At 39.4% G+C, this 21,093-nt stretch overlaps 1 protein-coding gene across 1 annotated transcript in view; it reads left to right on the forward strand.

The window, feature by feature from the left end:
* Window positions 1-6,382: 6,382 nt before the first annotated feature.
* Window positions 6,383-21,093, forward strand: part of NRIP1 (nuclear receptor interacting protein 1) — a 95,170-nt gene continuing 80,459 nt past the window's right edge. The window contains exon 1 of the mRNA XM_042037887.1: window positions 6,383-6,477. The gene's annotated coding sequence lies outside the window, so the exon portion shown is untranslated. The remainder of the gene's footprint in view (window positions 6,478-21,093) is intronic.

Consider the following 21,093-nt stretch of genomic DNA (forward strand, 5'->3'; position numbering starts at 1 on the left):
ATTTTGTATTCCTTGTCCCATTACATAATCTCTTACTTGCAAAACCACTCATGTTCAAGCCATCTAGCTTCCTCTTCTCTCCTCCACGTACTTGTCACAAAGTCCCCATTCCATATCTTTCCTATTACAAATATTCCCATGGTGCTGCATGGTTAATTTTAATTTGTAACATCAGAAGTGCTAGGATTATGTTAGCTTTGCTGAGCCTGGGAACTACGATGTGAAGAAGAACAATGATGAGCATTAACATTTATAATAACGATGTGCTGCAAAAAAGAGTCAGAAACAGAAAGAAGACAAACCTCACTGTGTTTTTCTCTTCTTGCATATTCACATATCATGCTCCCAAACTGAGCTAAGATAGAGCTTGTTTTGTCAGAAGTTGTCTTGTGAACTATACGTTGGTCTGACATTGGATACAGTGTATATATATATATATATATATATATAGTCAAATATGCAGTCACAGGTTTATTGCTCTTAATATAACTCATCTTAAGCCTGATTACTTTGTTTCAAAATTAGACTCTAAGAACATGTTAATTATGGACATATCCCCAGACAACATGGCTGTCCATGGGGGATTTCTGCCCTTAGCTCTGATTAGTGTTAATAGGAGCTACCCATGTAAACTCCTAGAGGACCAAAGGAGAAATAATGTGCTGCTAACTGTGTTTTTTTGTTTAGGGTATAGAACAATGCTAAAATGTTCCAGGAGGGAATTGGTAAGAGTGCCTGATAGTGCCACTCTGAAACCTTTCCTCTCTTTACCTAAATACTGTAAATATTCTTATATACAGGAGCATGTAGGGACAGAACAAGGAGGAATGGGTTAAAATTGAAAGAGAGCAGGTTCAGATTAGATTAGATTTTAGGGGAAAAATCTTTACTGTGAGGGTGCTGAGACACTGGAACAGATTTCCCAGAGAAGGCTGGGGTTCCCCATCCCTGGGAGTGTCCAAGGCCAGGCTGAATGGGGCTCTGACCAACCTGGTCTAGAGGAAGGTGTCCCTGCCCATGGCAGGGGGGCTGGAATGAGATGATCTTTAAGGTCCCTTCCAAATCAGGTCATTCTATGATTCTCTTTGATGGATTCTGGAACTGATAGAAGCATATCACAATACTATACACAATATTGTATATTTTAAAGTTTATCTCTAAAGTGATAGTCCTTTTTTGTTTGGTTGGGGTTTTGTTGCTGTTGTTATTTTGGTGTTCTAACCTGAATGAGACACTAGGGAATACCTTTTCTTTTATGTTTTTTTTCCCTGGAAGCACTGAACTGAGAAATGCTACTATTACATAAACAATGTCTACGTGACCTGATGTTGTATGCCCTAATTATCCACTTGTCATAATTCTCCTACCTTGAATTTCTTGGGGAAAAAATAATCCCATTGGAATTAGCAACAGGAACAATTTTCAGACAGAGGGAGTGGCTTGTGCTAGAAGTTAGATAAACTTAGAGATTATTTGGCCTGTGTTGTCTGAGACTTCTGGGCTCTAGTGGAAGGTAAGCATATAATAATTAAAATAGTTTCTTAGTGATGGAGAATTTACTGCATCTTTTGACAATTCATCTCAGTAGCTAATTATACTTAAAACGTGCTTTTTATCTTCAGATTGAACTTGCAAATATTGGATTCTGTTGTGTGTCTGCCCACTAATTTGGAGTCTCATGAAATATCTTCTTGTCTAGTCCCTTAAAGATTATAATCTTCTCTTTGAAGCAAAATACATTTAGTTCAATGTCTCACTGCAAGGAGTTGGGTTTTTTTTTCCTCCGGAACGAAATCATTCTTGTTATTCTTCTCAGCTCTCTTTCCAAGCATATTTATTTATATTTATTTATTTATTTAAATTAAAGGTATTGTCATTTCCCACAGGCTTTCCTGCTTTATTCCCAGAGACATTATGGTTTCCTGTGCACGTCTGCAGCTGTCCCTAACTAAGCAAATGGCACAGATCTTCATGCCTGCCCTCACAGAGAGAGGTCTGATACGCCTGAGCTGATGGAAAGAGCAGGCAGGTGCCATCCAGAATCCAGCCTAAAGGTTTTATTGTCTAACACCATTCAGAAGCTGTACCCAGGAATAAAGCAGGATCTCTTCCAAACGATCATGCCTATTCTTAGCAACAGCTAAATCTTATGATCATGATGGTAGGCCCGTGTGACTGGAGGGCCGTGTTCCAGGGTGGAGGTGATAAGGAATGCATAATGCCTGCCTTATCATGGGGGGGCTCCTCGAGGAGAAGTCACAGTTTGCTGGATACACAGAGGGAAACAATAAGGTGTAACACAGTTGTAGCTGTGCCAGCTGCTCTGCAGTCATAGCAGGGCAGAAGTACTCTTACCCAAAATGTAGTAACAGAAAAAAAGTAATTGTGTCATTTTCTGTCAGTCCACTCTCTGCAAAGAATGCAAGTCAGACTCTGGGATTAGATGAGTGGTGATGCTGACAAAGCAGTGCCCTGAAGGTGTGTGTGGGGGTAAACAAATACATCCAAATAAGAAAAGTCATGGCCTTCTCAGGGAACAGCGGGAGCTGACCATCCTCATCCGATCACTTCCGAGTCCTGCTAGCCCAGCCTCATGCAAGGGAGTGCTTTGATACCACTTCACTTGGTTGATTCTTTGCCCCCCTGACTTGCTAGTTGGAAATATCCTTTTTTTGTATCATACTGTTAATGAAAATGAAGGAAAACTGGGTCAGGTGTGTGTGAGGGTGTCCCCCCATCATATGGAAGAGAAAAAAGCTTACCAGAGAGGCATGGAAGGAGATTGATGTTGAAAAGATGGTAGTGATGAACAATAGGAAGAGTGTGACTGTGATCCCTCTGTCTGTGGATAATTTCTTTCTAACAGGCTGTAACAAATATTATACTTCCAAGTATTTCTTTTATTCTAGTTGCAGATGAAGAAATGTTCAGGAAACCTTTACTTTCTTAATCTTCTTTTGCTGCTCCATATTGTTATGACAACACAGACATAATAGGGCATTACCAGGATCTTCCAGTACTTCTCTGTCACTTGGTTTTGTTACAGTAAATGCATTTGGGCATCTTCAGCTTTTACTGTTGGTACAGAAATTATTAAAGCATCTTAGGTGGCCTTTGTCTTGAGGTTTTCATTTGATGTTTAGGTAGGTGTCTGTTCCTGATCGAAGATTTATTTTAGTGAAGGACAGGGCACAAGTGTCTTCTCCTCAAATTTGCTGGGCTGTGTGTGTTAGCATATTTTATGATGAAATACACAGAAGCCAAGCACTGACACTGCTCCAAAGTAAAACTGGTAGCAAAAAGCTGTGCAACTATAAAACTCATGACACTGTCATAAAGCAGGGCTTTTTAGTGTGGATGGGCTGACACTTTCCTACTATTTCACCTTTTTAGCTGATTTATTAAGTAAGGTTGAATGTCACTGTGGGGTTGAATTACTGTAGGTATCATCTCAAAAAGTGATCTCTGCAAAGACAGGCCTCAGAACACTGCCTGATTTCTGTATTTAGCTCTGGTTATTACAACTGCTCACTCAGAAGAGAGCACATAGCAACTATCCACAGTATTCAGAAGGTGCATGAAGTCTAAGCTGATGTTTTGGGTTTGTTTTTTTTTTGCACTCTTTAACATTTAATGTAATCCTATCAAGTTGCTGGTGGGTTTTATTTTTTGGGCATGGGAAGGTGGGGAAAAAACCCTCAGACCATGCTTTAAAGCCTCATTAACAAAGAACTTTACTCAAGGAGGAGATGTTAATAAGTAATGAAACAAAGGCTCTTTTATGGAGATTAAATGTCCATGTGTCGAAGTACAAAGTTCGTGTTGCAAAGTGCAGCTGTTCCCCTGCTCACAGCCCCAAAGCCTGGGTTCAAAGTCTGCCAGCTTTCCTGTCATGGAGCTGACCGGGGCAAGGTCCGGCCGAGGTTCAGAGGTCAGTGGCTGAAGCCTTGCTGGCCCCTGGCCCTGCTGTCTGACACACTCGGGATAAGCAACAGTTGGCTTAAGATTGTAAGTACAACCAACAAAAACTTCCCATTCCCTTTTCTGATGTGTCAGATTTCATTAAAGAGAGAACATTTTGGAAGGAGTTGCTGAAGTGTTTAAATATAATGTGCTGCATAATGGACTGACCTCACCAAACCCCACTGAAGGAGCAGACTGGGAAAATGGTGCATGTGGGAAGTAGTGCCCGTGTGTGTTCTCCTTCCTCCTGAGATTTATTTAAATGAGGCAAAATGAACAGCAAATTCTCTATATCCAAAGAGATGAAACAACTCTTTAAAAAAAGAAACAAGAAAGAAAAAAGCTAGTCCCTGTTTTTCCTTTGTGTCACAGTAACGCTGTTCCACACCATGGGGGTGAAGAGAACTTAATATGTCTGGATATCCTGCTTTCAAATCCTCCTTTTTCACCTCCTTCAGAGGCTTTTTCGAAGTTAACCCCAACTGTCTTATTCATAAGGGCTGAAAACCCCACCTGTGCAGCCTTTTTGATTAGCTGTGGTCATATCAAAGGCTGCTGTACCCCAGCACAGACCCTGAGTGAGAAAGGAGACTGACAGCTGAGAGCAAAGGATGGTACAAACACCCTTGGAGGAATTTATATTTCAGGCAATGCTGTAGCTGTATTACAGACAGAGGAAAGTTTCCTATCTGTTGCCACATCCTTTATCATGGAAAGGATGGTAAACCATGGGTGGTAAACCAAGTCATCAGTGCTCAGTGCCCACAGCGTGCTGCAGGTCTGAGAAGGCTGCTGTCATCTCACCTCACTGAAAGGAACATGGATGTTCAGAAAACTTTCTCAGACATCAGAAGTCTGCCCCCGTTGTATCACACCTTCTATATGTCTGGGTTCAATAAATGTAATTATTGAGAGCCACAATTAAAGCCAGGATTGACAGAAGGACTGTAGTAGCCAAAAAAAAGAGTTCTGGACCAAAAGATCTGTATGTTTAGAATTGACAATTTTTTTTCTCTCCTGCAAATATTCATGAGTCCACCAAGGACCAGAGGAGCCTTCCTCTGATGAGTTAGTCCTGTGCTTTTGTTATTACTTCAGGCCTGACCTTCCCTTTCTGAGCAATATATTTAAGAAACTAACAAAGACCCTTCAGTGAACACTCCAGACCACGGCTTGTGAGGGCTCAGAAGAGAGCATGAGCTACTCAATGCTTAAAAAGAAGTGGGGAAAAAAGAATGTCAGCCAAGGTCCACAGATCCACAATAATGTGTTATATTGGCTGAACCCTTCCTGAGAGAATGTTGAGAAACAGAAATAACAGGAACTGCACCTGTGATGCTCCATTCCTGTCCTGGACTGTGGAAACTCAGGAATATTTGGGGTGGGGGGGAGGAGGGGCAGGTTTCCTGCTACTCTTTGCTGTCTGTGTGTAACTACTGCAGTGAACAGACCGAGTCATTGAGACACTGTTGGAAGTAGTGACTGTGGCAGAGCACATCCATAATTAGTTCATTTGGTCTGCACTGATGCAAATCCCTGACATAGCAGCAATGGAGAGTAACATTTTATGTTGTTCCTACTGCCGAAGTTCCACCCAAGTCTCTGGCCTCTCTTTGCTAGGCTGATTATACCTGGCTTTGGAATCTTCATTTCCTAAGGAACTCTGACTGGTGTCACTACCCTCCCCAGCACTTCTGGCTACTGAAAATATGCAAAATTTTCAGTATTTTTTTCAGGGGAGAAGATGATAAAGTTAACAGCTATAAAATGTGTACATTGCTTGCTGCACTGATAAAAGTCCTTCAGGTGATACCGCTGTTCCGGGTAGTGACTGCAGATTTGAGCCTTGGCTTGCCTCATCCAAAAAGATGAGCCCTGTCAGGCCATTACTGGTGTGTGGAGTGGGATTCCTTCATTCCTTTCTGTTGGCATTGACCACATATTAATAATAATATATTTGCAGGGGAAGGTATAATGGGAGGAAGGAGGAGAGTGCCTGTAGCCCCGTGGTTAGTGAGGTTTCACGGGCCAGGGCAGTAGGCTGAAGTTCAGGTACATAGTCCAAATCAAACAAAACAGGAACTGGGACTGGCTTTGCAAGGTAGCAACTATGCTGGTTGTTGGCTCCACTGAAGTAGACAGGTGAATGTTTGCATCTCCCTTTTGCCTTCCGCTCCCCCCATTTGCATCAGAGTCCTCTGTCCCTGTGTCACCTGGCTTCAGTTAGAAATACAAGAATAAACAGAAAAATTACTTGCAGGTCAATTCTTGTTTTTCCTTTTCTGCTTCTTTACTTTTTCTCTCTTTTACTTTTTCCTTTTTGTTTTATTTTAGATTTTTGCCTGGGTGTACCTGCTTTTGTTTAAAGCTGCCTATTTTCTTTCTCAGCAGATAGTTTGAGAATCATCCCACCTGTTGCCTGCCTGAACCAAGAACCAGATCCCAGAGAAGGACTGTGCCATACTAGTTGGTTGCAGATCTACTGGGATCCTAGTGTTGAGAGAGATCTAACAGGTAAGTAAAACTTGGAGTTCATTCAAGGTGCTGAGACTCCTAGAAGAGAAGAGTGCTATTGCCCCTTCTGAAAAAAAAAAAGTGGCCAGAAGAAGGCATATGCATGCAAATATGACCTGCAGGATATTTTTAAATCTGTATCTTTCCCCTAAGAATCTGTGCCTGTGAAATGTTTTCTTCTCAGTTTACACACTCCTTAGTCCCTGCTTCAAACCCGTTCAGGTAAGGCTATCAGAAAAGCTCTCTCATCTAGCTTCCTCCTTCTCATGCAAATTTAGGTGTCTTAAGAAAATGCAGAAGGATTTCCTTTGGCAGGAATACTGAAAAAAACCAAACCAGAGCAGTCCAAAAGGCATTTTTATTTGTGTCTCATTATTTTTTTGGTTTTGCCCTCCTCTTCAGAACTTTCTTTTCTGTGTGTCTTCTACATTCAGTCTTCACCACACTGGCTGGGTAGAGTAAGAGCCTTGTCTGCAGCTGCAGTTTTACTGCTTTATTCTCCTGGGGTAGTTAAGGCAAACTTTCCACCACCCATTGCTTCTCCCTAATGCAGGTTGTGTTATATCAGCAAGAAGGTACTTGTACAGATACTTACAGTGCTCTCTAAAGCAAATTGACATCGATCATTTGGTGTCATATTCAGTAAAACTGTTTGCACACTAGGACTTCACCAATTTTTTTTAAAAATCGTATTTCAAATAAAATAAGAAGCACCCCGGGTAAATGTTAAAACTAGAAGAGGTCTCTGAGTAGCTCACTACTTTGTATGTTGGTGATAATGCAACTAGCACGTTAGTTGAGTTGCACACATTGTTACAAAATTAGAAGGAAAAAGTGAATTAAAATGAAGTTATTTTTATAGGTCTGCTTATATTTAATGTGTAAGGACGTTGACAAGCTTTTTCAAAAGAGTTGTTCAAACAGTAATGTTTGTTTCCTCATATTTAGGTTGAGTCTTTCTCTCAGGTTTTTGCACTTCAGTCATAGAACATGGCCTACACTGTGTAAAATATTGAATGAAAAGAAGCTTTTCTAAGAAAAGAAAAAAGGGTAAAATAATCAAATTTGCCTACAAGGTGTGAATTCTGATATACTTCATATATGAGAAAGGTTTGAGTTTTTATTACGAAAGGACCTTGTTCTTTTTGGTCTTTCTGTCTGACATGAGATTTTATATGAAAATCCAGGTTTGCATTGCTTCTGTGTTAAGTGGATACTGCATGATCTCTCTGTTGTGTTTCTGGCTGCTGGCTTGCCGTAGTTAAGGGTGGAGATCAGTGGTTTATTGTGAAGGTGCTGCTTTTAAATTCAGAGTTGAGACTGTGGTAGAAACTTTTGGTTTACTGAACTCTCAATTCTCAAAAACAAATCTCAATAAACTGCCACCTATGTGGGAGTGATTTAAATATTTAATGATGTTTTGACTGGAAAATGAATGAATGTAGAAGGATCTTCTAGAGTTAACACTGAATTTGTTTCTTGCCAGTGTTACTTTTAGCTTGTTCTTCCTTTCTCTAAGTCACCCTCGTGCTCTGGGAGATCCTTTGTTCCTGCTCTTGTTCCCAAAGTGCTCCCTGCCTGACTATCAGCAGCCTGATTATCTGTGGAGAATTTTCTAACTTTTTAGTCATAACTGAAAATTTATGTGCTCAGTTCAAGTCGATGAATTGCATGACAAATCTGCAGCAAGGCAGACGCCGTTGGGGAGACAGAGAGGCTGCTTGTCTGTCTTGCCAAGTATCTCAGCAATCCTGGGACAGCAGCAGCTCCCTAATGCAACAATGAGCTGTGTTGACTCTTTGATATATATGGGTACAAAGTTCCTAGTGAAGATTTTGCTTCCCAGCGATAGTTTGACGCAGCTGGGTATCTCCACCGTGCTTCCATATCTGCTGGAGGGGGGGGGGAAACATCAGGGCATTTCAGTGCCTTATCAGCCATGCTGGTGGGTGGTGTGATGACCAAAAAGGAGCAAGTGTGCTCCTCACAGACCTCAAGGTGTGTGCCTGCATGTGTAGCCTATTTTCCATAATGCAGCTGAAATATTCACTAATTAGCTATTGCTTGTTTACGTTAATTGAACTTATACATGTAGGCTATTTTGATATATTTATTTTTATTTCAAAACTCTGTGCTATTTTTTATGCCGCATATATAGCATCACCATGCATTTGTTTTCTGTGTTGACAAGCAGACTTGTTTCCTTGTAAGCAGATGAATTGTTTACTTTTCAGACAAAATAAGAACATGCTCTTTGGAATTATATTATAGAATGATCTGGTCTGTCTGAGAGACTGGTAGGTACACATTACACAAACAACAGGTGTTCAGATTTATTGCTACAGCTAAAATAGCATTTGCTGAAATACATATAAAAAACTGAGGATGCAAGAAAGACTTGAAAATGTGTCCACTTTTTTTATTCATATCCCATTTCAGTAGTTCATTTTTAAATAACAATGAAATTGTTTGGGCTTATTTGGTTTCAGAAGAAGTGGAGACAAGATAAAATAATTGGTTATCTTCAGTTAGGTGTTAAGATGCACTTTTTTCTTTTTCTAGGAAATATCCTTGAATTAAAAATAAGCCAGTTGATTTTCCATGGATTTTATCTGAGCCACAAGCTTTAGGCCAATGAGACTTTGATTTCTTTTTCAAAATACACAATCAATTTATGTGAGGGACAGAGCTTAAGTTTTAATTTCAGTCTCAGTTTTCTGTTTTTAATGTGCTTTCTGAACGGACTCCTGTAGTCTGGAATACTGGTGATGCAGGGCTTGCTTACTTTGACTAGGACCAGTAGTCAGTCACTGGTTGTGCACACAGTGAAATAAAGCTGCTGAAGGGGAGGCCACAGCCATGGAAGAGAGAAAAAACTTGGAACAGCAGCTTATGAAAGCTTATGAAGCCACCCAGCTTCCTAGTCATATAATGGTGATGGCAAAAAGACTCTTGAATCCTACAATTCTTCACATCTCTGTGGAATTCAGCAGGTGCTTCTGGATACAGAGTCAGTGGACCCTGTAAAATGGTGTTGATGTTTTCACAAAACTAAGCAGATACCAGCCCCTGGAACACTAACTGTATGGAAAAGGGATAGATGGATTTAGTTTCATTCCTTCCCTTTGCGTGTCACAAATGTAGTTTTCACACAAGGAGGTTAAAACAGTGTTGCAGTTCAAGCAGCTTGTCTCTAATTGTTGTTGGATTTTACTTTTCTGCATTTATGCCCCCTTTTTTTTCCCCTTCTTTGCCATTGACTTTTATGGAGCTAATGTAAAGATGGTTTTGATAAACATATCCTGTATTTCTTAAGCATCAGCTCAGTGAATCTTCCTTTGAGCTGCAAATCCATTCTGATACTCAGGATTGTAGCCAGGGCCACAGGGCAAAACTCTTATGTTGCATAAAAAAAAAAAAAAAACACCAAAAAAAACCAAGGGACTTTTAATGATCCAGCAGAGATGATAGGACCTTGGCATATGAAAAACCCTGATGCAGTAAATCAAAGCAGGCTGTCTTGAGTGTAGTAATATTTCTATGCTAATAAATTAGTGTCATAAGTGATTTGTCAATAAGATGTAGAATATGCTATGAAGGAAGTCAGACAATATTTTTCTTTCACATAGAAAAATAGGGTGAGGTCATAGCAAAATCCTCAACATGATCTTTTTCTAAGAAATATGTGGGTGCTCTGACCTGCTGCACAATATTTGCATATTTAAATTCTTATGTGCCTAAGATATCCTTTAATGCCTAAGCAAGATTGGGTAGATGAAGATGTGCTGAGAGAATTTGGGCCTCTGGAGAAGAAAGGACTCTGGGGAGACCTTATAGTGGCCTTTTAGCACTATAAGGTGACTTACAAGAAAGACGGGGACAGACTTTTTAGCAGGGTTTGTTGAGATAGGACAAGATGTAATGGTTTTAAACTAAAAGAGGGCAGATTGAAACTAGAGATAAGAAAGAAATTCTATATGATGAGGGTGGTGAAACACTGTTACAGATTGCCCAGAGAGGTGGTAGAGGCCCCATCCCTGGAAGTTGATCCAAGGTCAGGTTGGATGGAGCTCTGAGCAACCTGGTCTAGTTGAAGATGTCCCTGCTTGCTGCAGGGGGTTGGACTAGATGACCTCCAACCCAACCTATTCTACTTATCTTTTGATCTGATTGGTCACACCAGGCCCTGTTCCATGCAACCTTCCTGCACTGCTGCCTCAGGCATACACAATTACAGGTAGAAGTCCAGTCTGACCATTTGGCACCGCTCTCTCCAGTGATACTGTGAAAAACCCTTAGGAAGGTCATAGGATTATCAAAACTCTAAGGAGCCATACTCTGAGACCTTTGTTTTAACTCATTCCTGCTTGTAACAGGCTTGGAAGTTGCATCTTAGTACAAAATTTAGGAGTGTTATGTGGATGTAATGTGTCTGCAACTTGCTGGGTTGGCTGCAGCAGCGCTGTAAGGCTTCTATGGATCTACCGAAATATGTGTGATACTGAGAAAAGAATATCCATCTTTCTCAACATCCAGAGAGTTTCAAAGTATAGAAGGCTGGTTTATTTGCCATGTTTTTCAGGTAAAATTTGCCATTCTGTGATAAGAGCTTCTTCTGTAGTAGTAAGTCAGGGTCTCTGCAGTTTGGACCCATTAGCCAGAGCGCATCAGCCATGGCTCAGGAGCAGGTCTTCGAGGTGGAACGCCGGTGCATCCTCTCACACATCAGAGTGTATATTTTCAGAACCACCTCTGCACTGTGCCCTGTGGTTGCAGTTTCTTCTTGTGGGTTTCTGATTTCAGGTCGTGATTCCTGGGCAGATGCTTATTCCTATCTCTGGCTGCTGACCCTTGGTTTGACTTTCTGATTCCTGGTTTTTGGCCATGAACATTCGGCTCATTTCCCAGTTCTGGACACAGGCCCTAACCTTTAGGCTGGATAGCCCATGCTCCAGTCTGTAATGCTAGACAGCCACCAGGTCATCTGTAGTAGAGAGTACTCTAATTTAGTCAATAACAAATGAAATCTAGCAGATAAATTTGGGTGTTGTTCTTTTTTTTAATTTATGACAACCGCAGCTATTTATTTGTAAACTGGTCTTCTATTAGTATTTTTCTAGATTGCTAAATGTGAGCTTTTACTTTCCATTAGTTATCATGCTGTGCTTAATGGCCATCCTTTCTTAGGGAGAATATCACCATATCTGAGCCAGTGGAGTGGGTGAACAGAACTGTTAGCATGTATAAACATTTCTAATTGGTGGCCACAAGTCCAATAAATTACACCAGGAAAGGCAATAGTGTCAGAACTTCCATTTCATTTCTATATGAAATGTTATAAACATTTTTGATATACTGTATGCATGATCTGCTTTTTTTTATGGGAGTTCGTAATGTCATTCTAGCACACATGACATAAGAGTGTAAACACACACTCAAAATGCAGTCACTCAGACCTATGAGAGTGTCTTGACTGAAACTTGATGAAAATATGAGTTACAAAGTTCACAAAGTATGAAGATAAATTTCCAGAAAGAGGAAAAATTGAAACTTATAATGTGTGTTAATGTTCGGGTGGAAGAAGGGTCAGGTTGCTTTGGCAGGAGAATAAATGGAGGAGTACAAAGCTGAGCTGTAAAATGAACTGAAGTTGATACTTAACCAGTTACAAGTAATATGGAATAGACAATAATGTGAGTCTGAGAGAAAAGAAAACTGTCTTCATATATGCTATATATGTTACACTGTTTATACACAAAGATGGTGTAGCATAGAAATTCTTATACGTGTGTGTGTTCAACAGAAAATAAAAGCCACAAGATCTGGGTGAATTTTATTTAATTTTGTCCACCAAAAATTCAGGGATAAAAATTTCCTGATGCAATGTTTTTACTTTGTAATATTTTGATGGAATTAGGTATCCAAAATGAAAGTAATAAGTAATCCATCTGCCCTGTTTCTATGTCAAAATGTTTGACAGTTGCCAATCTAGGAAAAATGTACTTGTTATTTTGCTCAGGCTTAAAGGTAAGTTTTAGTATATTCTGTTCATGGCTGTTTCACAGTAATGTGAACCTTCCTTAATTTTAGGCTTAAATCAAGACCCATCAATATGGAAACACTTAGATTAACTTTCTTATTAAATTATACGTACTTCCTTGCTAAACCCATCTCCTGCCCTTTGACAAGAGGAACTGTCCTTTACTAGAGTAGTTTTCCTGTAGATAGTTTCCTTTTCCCTGAAGCAGGCTAGCTCAGATGAGGGCTAGCAAGATGTTCATGGGATTTAGCTAACAGTGAATTGAGACTCTCCTTTGCTAAGCAGAAGTGAAAAGGATGGTGGAAGCAGCAAGTTTAGTCCATTGCTTTGCTGTGTTTCTTCCAAATTGGTCCCGTGCAGTAATACAATTTTACATGGTTTTGTTAAACTGTCAGCTCGCAGAATGAAATAAAACAAGTACCTTCTTCAATTTGTTGTTCAGTTAAAATCTGTTAGTATAAAGAGCTGCAGCAGAACAGCAGGGCATGCTTTATATATAAACTAACTAAACTTTTTACTTGGTTTAAGGCTCTCTAATGGAACTGCCCGTGAACTCGTATGACATTCACCATGTATAATGATACTTTTTTTTTTTTCTCCTTCCAAATGAATTAAAAATGGAAAGTACTTCCAGTACTTCTTGGTAAGTACCAAGAAGTCAGATCCCTTGGTACCTCAGAGGTCCTTTCTTCATTAGAGGCAGGTAGTTTCCATTATTCATATTCGGTACCATTTCATTTAAAGTCCCACCATTACTTAAAAAGCAAGATATTAATGAGAGATGTTACTGCAGTGCTGTCTTTTAATTTGATATTGTTCGATCCAGCTGTTTTAAAATTTCTAAGAATAAAGCCTCCATTACCTTACATTAGAGAAGATTTTTATAGGCAAGAACATCTAATTCTTGTCTGGTTTCCCTTGATAGCCAATTGCCTTTCTTAAATCTTCACCATTTACTTCTAGGTTAATCCTTTTGCTTTGCTTAAATAAATTCTCTGATTCCTTGATATCCATGCATTGCAATTAGTGTACATAAATATTTTTCATACCACCCCCATCCACTTAGCTTAGTAATACATACTTAGCACTTTTAATTTTACCTCATAAATCAATCACTGTAGCTCCAAAATCAGTTACATTTTTTCTTAAACCATCATTCAATACAAAGAGTCCATTATGCACGTCTGTAAATAATACATTAATTGTGTGGTTTAAATTCATAAACAATGTTACACAATTAACTTCATAAAATTGCTCGCTTTGAAAATTGTGCAGCTACAATTTCTATAATAGTAGCTGAAAGACAACAGCACTAAGCCAGGCATTGTCACTTTGAATTGCCCCTGGTAAAGCAGAGGCCTCTTAAATGTGCAATTATGACAGTAAGTGTATTCCTCATTACAGATTTATTCCTTTAAGTACCTTTTCAAAGGTTTCCACCTTGTTTTGTATTGCTGTGCACTAATGGTGTAAGACATGATTACTTCTGGGAGTGGCTTTATTAATATAAAAAAAAAAAATAGTGAAGATTTTTTTAAAACTGGATTTTTAAAAAGTCTCTTTTTCACTGTGATTTATTCTCTATCAGGTTGTTAAAAAAAGATTTTGCTCTTTTGCCTTCGGCAAACACTTTTTTCTTGGGATGGAGATAGCAATGGCATGAATAGCAGGATGTACAAGAAAAAAGAACACAATTTGTAACCAAAAAGAAGCATATTTATATGTTGATAATGGTTTGTTCCAAGTTTGAAGACTAAACTGAGATCCAGATTCTATAGACTAGACAGCAGTGAAGGTATTTCTGTTGTATTACAGCATTTAGCTAAGGTAGAGAAAGAGCTGAAATAGGCATTTCAAATCTGGGAAACTGAGGTGGGAAAAGTGGTGAAGGAATCTGCCCAGTATTACAGAATCCGTCGGGAGAATCAGGAGTGTGAGCGTCTGCCTCCCCACTGAACCGATCTACAAGACTGTATTTATTTTATAATCTGTTTTTATGCTCTTATCTATTTAATCTTCCCCTCACACCAATTTTTATAAGTATGTCTCCGCAGAGAACTCCAGCATAAGAAATGTTTCCGCAGATGAGCCCTGAGGTTTTATAGTAACACTGTATAATCATTACACGGGAGGTACTCGGCGTTAAAATGGTGCAAATTACCATTGGAAGTGACTCATTCCAGCCCAGGGAAGGAGGGTTTGCTGTCTCTTCTTGCCGCCCTGCCATCGCTCACCGCCGGCAGCAGCCGCTCCTTACATAATGTCACATATGTCACATATGTCCCGCCAGATTGCCCGATCCTGCCGGGGGCAGGGGAGGCTCCACGCACGGCTCGCCCCCCTGCTGCTCTCACGGGGGGGGGGGGGGGGGGGGAATCCGGGGGGGCCCCGCTTGGGATTTTCCCATCGGGCTTTTGGGAAGGGGAAACCTCGGCCCAGGCTCTGTGCCTCCGTGCGTGTGCCTGTGCCAAGCGCAGGGAGGAGGAGATGCTGGCAGCCATCGCCCATCTCCCTCCCCACGCCGGGCTCCGCACGCCGGGGCTGGGCAGCGCTGGGGAGCGCTGGCTCTGCTCCCCTTTTCCACAGCGCTGTTCACCGGCTCCTTTCTCAGCGTTCCTTGTGCCTCCCCTGTCCACTTCCCCCCGTCATTCCTCTCTGACTAACAGGGGTAAGTTAGCACTGCCCTTCAGTCACCTGGATACTCACACACAAGGGCTGCGCGGTCAAAACCAGTGTCTTACAGCCATTCTTAACCTCTGCTGTGCAAAAATAAACTGGGGGGAAGTTATCCCATGGCTTATAGCTGTGGTATAGAAATACACTCAAATGAAAGCCCAGACATGGAATTAAAGGATTTGGTACCCTACTGCTCAAAGTAAAACACAGCCAGTAGCTCTTTAGCATGGGGTACCAGTTATTGCACATGTTATTTGTTTAAACTGAAGATTCCACCACTGCTGAATTGCACCGTATGTGGAACTCCATATCTGCTACAGTTCCAGATTTATAAAACAGCATTATAGGGAATATAGGCCTATTAATTTTACAGCCTAATTTCTGATTAGATTTTACAGCACCTCTGATGAACTGCATAGATTTTACCCATGAAAAATGATGACAATCCAGTTCTGTCATTTTAAGTAGAATTAAAGCCAGTATTGCCAAGTATAATAATATCTTACCAAAAAAAAAAAAAAAAAGAAGAACCAACATACACACACATACACACATATACAAATTAAAATAACCTAGCACCATGTTATTTCTCTATAGGAAAAGGGCCCTTGCCAAGAGAGTGGGACTGTTACCTGTTAGTGCAATCAAGAGCCTGTGGGTCTAACAGCTGACCTCAACAGAAATTCTCCATTCAGGCTGAGCAGGTTAAGAAATGTTTCCTAGCACAGCTGTGTAATGTGTCTGTTAGTAATTAAAAGAGTCTGCTAGAGCTGGTTAAGGAAAAGCATAAAGTGAACCATTTTCTATCAGAAAATAGTTTTGTTAAGAATTAAAATCTCTACAAATCCTATGCCTTGTATTAGAGGAAACTAATTGTTTTTTTAAAGAGGAAAAAGAAATCCAACACTGAAACAGTCTGTTCTTGGCTTACTTTAGAAGCAAACTTAAATAAACACCCCCAAAACCAAAAATGGAAGTGTTGCAATGTGAAAATAAAACTACCATTTTCTATAATGTCAATTTTAAACTTGGGGAAGGGACTTACTCTGATTTGACACACCGCCAGATTCTGAAACCAGACATAAAATGACATCCTCACTTGGGACATGACTTTCCATTTGCATTTGTAGATGCAAGGTACGTTTTCTAGCCCTGATTTGCTACACTAATCCTGTTGCCTTCACTTGAAAAGAATGGCACATTTCCCACTAACTTTATTAGCGGCAGGATTGGGCCTTGATGCAATACCTCATGTCACAGCAGCAAAACTTGTTGCCAATAGTCTGTCTCAAGGGAGGAGATTTCCAGTAACTGCTCCCTGAGAACTATTCTAAAAATGCAGCTTTTTTCTGTCCAGCCATCGGGATAATGATATACTCCATCCCTAAAGAGAGGGGCACTGACGGAGCTGCATTGATGGCACCAGAGGTCCCTGCTGGCTTGTTCACTAAACAGAACTGGCAACTGACTCTGAAGATAAAAGTTCTTGACGTTTTTCCAAGCTGGTGGAATGGAGCTGAGTGACACTTAGAAATAAATAGACGAGGGAATAGTATGATCTTGAGTGACAGAGGAGCTTTCATGAAAGACTTTTGGGGGGAGACATGGGATGTACTGTTCCAGCCTTGAGTCTAGGGGATTTGTTGACAGTTGGATAATGTGCATGTTTGCTACCACTTGTATGACATGTAGAGGGAAACAAGGGGAAAAGTTCCAAATGAATCCTTTATTTCCACTTAAACAGTTAAACCCAAATACAGTATATATCTCTTCCCTCCCAATAATTGACTCTACAAATTGCCAATCTCTTCGGAAATCTCTTAGTAGAACATTCTCTCTCCTGACAAGGAAAAGTACTTCATGAAAAACATTTGTCACTTGTCTGTTATCATAATTCATGATCTTATCCTTCATTCTCTTGCTTGTTTAAGCACACAGAAATAGTGCTTTTAACCTGAGACTTCAAAGGTAAAAATATAGTGAAGAGGTCCCCATTCTTTTTCTTCTCATCTCTGATCTCAGCCTTTGAACATCAAAGTGGCTCAAAGTTTGGGGTAAGTTCTTAAGGATCTAGTTACTAGAAAGAAATCAATTGAATTTCCACGTTCATATTCACGATAGACCAGAACAAATATTAATATTCAAGAACAGTTTAATTTAATAATTTACAACAATTAAAACAAGTTGCTGCTTAATCTTTTGCTCAGTACAACGAAGCTCATTCATTCCATTGTATTGCTATGAAAAATCCTCGACTTTTGTCAGTCAAAAATTGCTGGGAAAAAAAAATAACCCAGGAATTACAAAACAATTAGGAAGGTAAAATAAATTTCCCCAAACAAAGAATGCTGCCATTTTAATTACAGTATCACACTGTCATGTAAAAGGTTAACACTTAAAAGATGAATCTTGTACCCTCAATCTATTACCCCTAAGCAATTCTCATTTTCACATTAATTTTTGTACGCTGCCATCTAAATTAAATACTTTTCAGTTCTGTCAGTTTATCTCCATATGTATTCTCATTACAGCAGTCACAAGAGCCAAAATACTTTAATCTTCAGTGAAATCCCTGTAGGCCCATATTCTTAGCTACAATTTTAGGGGTTCTATAACTGCTCTTTTCCTCTTAAATGGTGGCACTCCTTTGTGCAGAAATTCTTGCTCTTGTAAGGACTTTCTATAAACAAGTAAATTATGCAGTCTGTTGTGAAATTACCTTCGTTGTCAGTGCTAGAGAGTTATAAATCCTCTCACTCCCCACCACTCACCCTTGAAGCTCTGTGTTCTCAGGAAAGCTTCTAATGACACTATTCTGGTAGGTTTGATTTCTGGTCATTTAAAAGCCAAGTCCTGGGGAGAAAACTCTTAAAGTTTTCTTTTTCACAGGAAAGCCCAAAATAAAATTAAACAGTTTAGACATGAAACACTTATTAAGCATTTCATGGCAGCTGACAGACATAGCTGAAGCCAGAACCCCTCAGAAAACAATGCAAATTGTGAGCATACTCAGACCATCATCAGGCAGAGGAGCCCAGACTGCCTCTGTCAGTCCAGGTGCTCTGATCAGCCTGGTGGAAGGGTGATGACATACTAGTGTTTCCTTTAGAAGAAACTCAGAGTTTGCATAGAAACGGTGCCTATACCTAGTTTTATTTCAATATGTGGGCTATAGCTATAGTACACAAGCACCAGGATTCAGGAGCTGAAAAGTGCTTCTGAATCTGCCAGCTGGGATACACCAACACTTTCTGAAATATGTATGGGATACAAGCAGAAATCCACCACCCAGTGCCCATGCAATAGCTTTAAGAACACCAGTAGAGAGTATGTGGGTTTACATCTCTTTGTTTTTGTTTTTCTGAAGTCAATGATAAAGCTTCCGTTAACCTGGAACGGAATCCCCTTCCAGAATGCTTAACCTGGTAGAATCAGCCCCGCTGACAAATATCTCTTATAATAAGTCAAAGTTCATGAAAAAACTTGGTAGTGAAAGAGCAGCCATAGCTTAAATAGATTTTGTGGTGTATTAGTAGCCACTGTGAGAGAACAGCAGGTATGAAACATGCATTAGTCTGTACAATACTTGCTCTGGAAACAGCACTTGCTACAAAAGATGAAATTTGATAATTGGCCTCCTCGGCGGATCAACAAGCTGGGCATTAAAATAATCTAGCCTAGGGAACATAAAAGCATGAGTGAGCAATAAGCAAAGCATATTTAGTTCAATTAATAATAGAAAGCCTTAATCTTTTGACTGCAACACTGAAAGAAGAGTTTGCAATCATAAAACATACAGAGTTTTTAACCAATGAACCTACATTGAATTTTAAAGCTGGGTTAGAAGTTCAAGTGGGTTTGGGTTGATGGCAAGAGCCAGCCATGAACAGCTCAGGGTTTTTCTCTGATTTTAACTGAAGAAAATTGATGTTTGTAGAGGCTTTTACGCTTACCAGCTTGTCAATATGGTAATAGCACCATCTGGAATTGCTGGTTTGGTTGACAATATCTGTGTCTTGTCGGCATAGAAATGAAATTCAGCATCATGCCAGTGACCAACACTGCTCACAGAAAGCTTCAGATTGCTGAGTAAGAAGAGGGCCAGAGTGGAACCCTACAGAGCACAAAAAATAAATGCTTTAGGAGAAGGACACAAATTACCCTTGAAAATATAATGCAGGTAAAAGTTGGATAAATATGATTTAAGCCAATTTAGTACTGTGCCAAACAGGAAGATAAAGTTCCTCAGGCATTCAAGAAGAACATCAAGATCTAGCAAAATGAGAGTAGCTGGGATATGAGAGCCTGTCTTTAGGAGAAGGTTACATCTCATTGCTGTCCTGCTGAAAATTTTAAGTAGTGGAAACCCCACCCAAAATACAGAATCTGTTTCCATACTCACTGAAGTCAAAAGCAAATCCTTTATGTCTTTTGGTGATGCTGGTTTCAGGGGATGTAAAATAACTTAGAAATTCTTGGAGGGATTTTATGCTTCGTGTCGTGTATCAACTTGCAACAAACAGAATTAGTGTATGGTGTGGCACTTCTTGCTTTCTTCTGGATTCGAGCAACTGAATAATGCTCATTGCTACTATTTTTTTGTTTAAGACCAGAAGGGACAATAAAAAGACAATTAAACTTAATAATGGGATGACAGGTTCTGCAAATCATGATTTTTTAATCAATTTTTGAGAATTTAAGAGAAATTCAATAGGTAAGTTTTTATTTTCTGGTTTATAGATTTTCTTTCTACCAGAAGCATTCTAGCAGGATCAGAAAATGTCAATGAAAATGTTCAGTGATATTTCAACTCTCAGAGAAGAGATAGGGAAAAGAAAGAATGAAAACTCAGAAGAGAACATCTGTGCAAATATTCTCTTTTGTAGTGTCTGGGCCATGCAATTTATCCCACAAGTTAAAAAAAATAAAATAAAATAAATAATGGAAAAAAAGAAGTGGTTTTTTTGGATATGAAGGTGGGGACTGGAAAAAAGCTGATGAGTCATAGAAAACAGAATTACATGTCTTCATGTCATGATTTACACTGTGTTTTGCTCATAAATCCAAGTACAGCTTATTACTGGAATTGCAGTACATCTCTGATACTGGGAAAGAGAATTTCAGTAGAGAATAGTGAGAATCATAATAAAGTAGATTGTTTATACCTTTTTTTTTCTTTATAGAAAGAACATGAACAAAAAATCTATTTACGATTGAAGTAATAACTCTGGAAACCATGTGAAACTATTTGTTTCAAAAATCCAAGAATTTATCTGATTTGTTGTGTCATTTATTAGCTTTCTTTAAGCATCCATATGAGCAACATCAATTGGACAGCATGAGGGGAAAATTACAAATAACTGGTACATAAAGTAGCTTGGGAGAGGTGAAAAACTGTTTATGGATTTAATTATTATTTGTCGTCTCAACCTGGCCAATTTAACTGCTTAATAATTATTTGTTAAATAATTGTGACTATTGATCACCTTTTCAAGAGTTTAAATCTGCTCTAGGCAAACCACACAGACAATTCCTTTTTTTCAAACACATTTTTTCAAGTAACTGTTTCTGTATGTTTCTGCTGGTAGACAATGGGCCAGGCCTTTGAAATATTTAAGAGTTACTAGGGATGTAGAACGTAACATATTTTAGGAGCTGCCTGTAAGGAGCCATGTGAGTCCTTACCCTTATATTAAGAAAGTTAACAATAGTGTTGTGGAACTGATGTATCAAGAGTTTCAGTATTGTTTACATTAAAGAAGGGATTTTAGGGGATGGAAAAAATTTAAAAGGAGTTTTTCAGAAAAACATGGATCCATTTGCATTTTGTATAAGATGATAGTATTCTGCTTAAATAAAATAATAAAGCAAAAAGTAGGCACAGCAGGTTAGACTTTAAA

This window comes from Corvus kubaryi, unplaced genomic scaffold (assembly GCF_017639235.1).
Source record: "Corvus kubaryi isolate FWS band 111438036 unplaced genomic scaffold, C.kubaryi_AGA036_p1.0 37391, whole genome shotgun sequence".
NCBI lineage: Eukaryota > Metazoa > Chordata > Aves > Passeriformes > Corvidae > Corvus > Corvus kubaryi.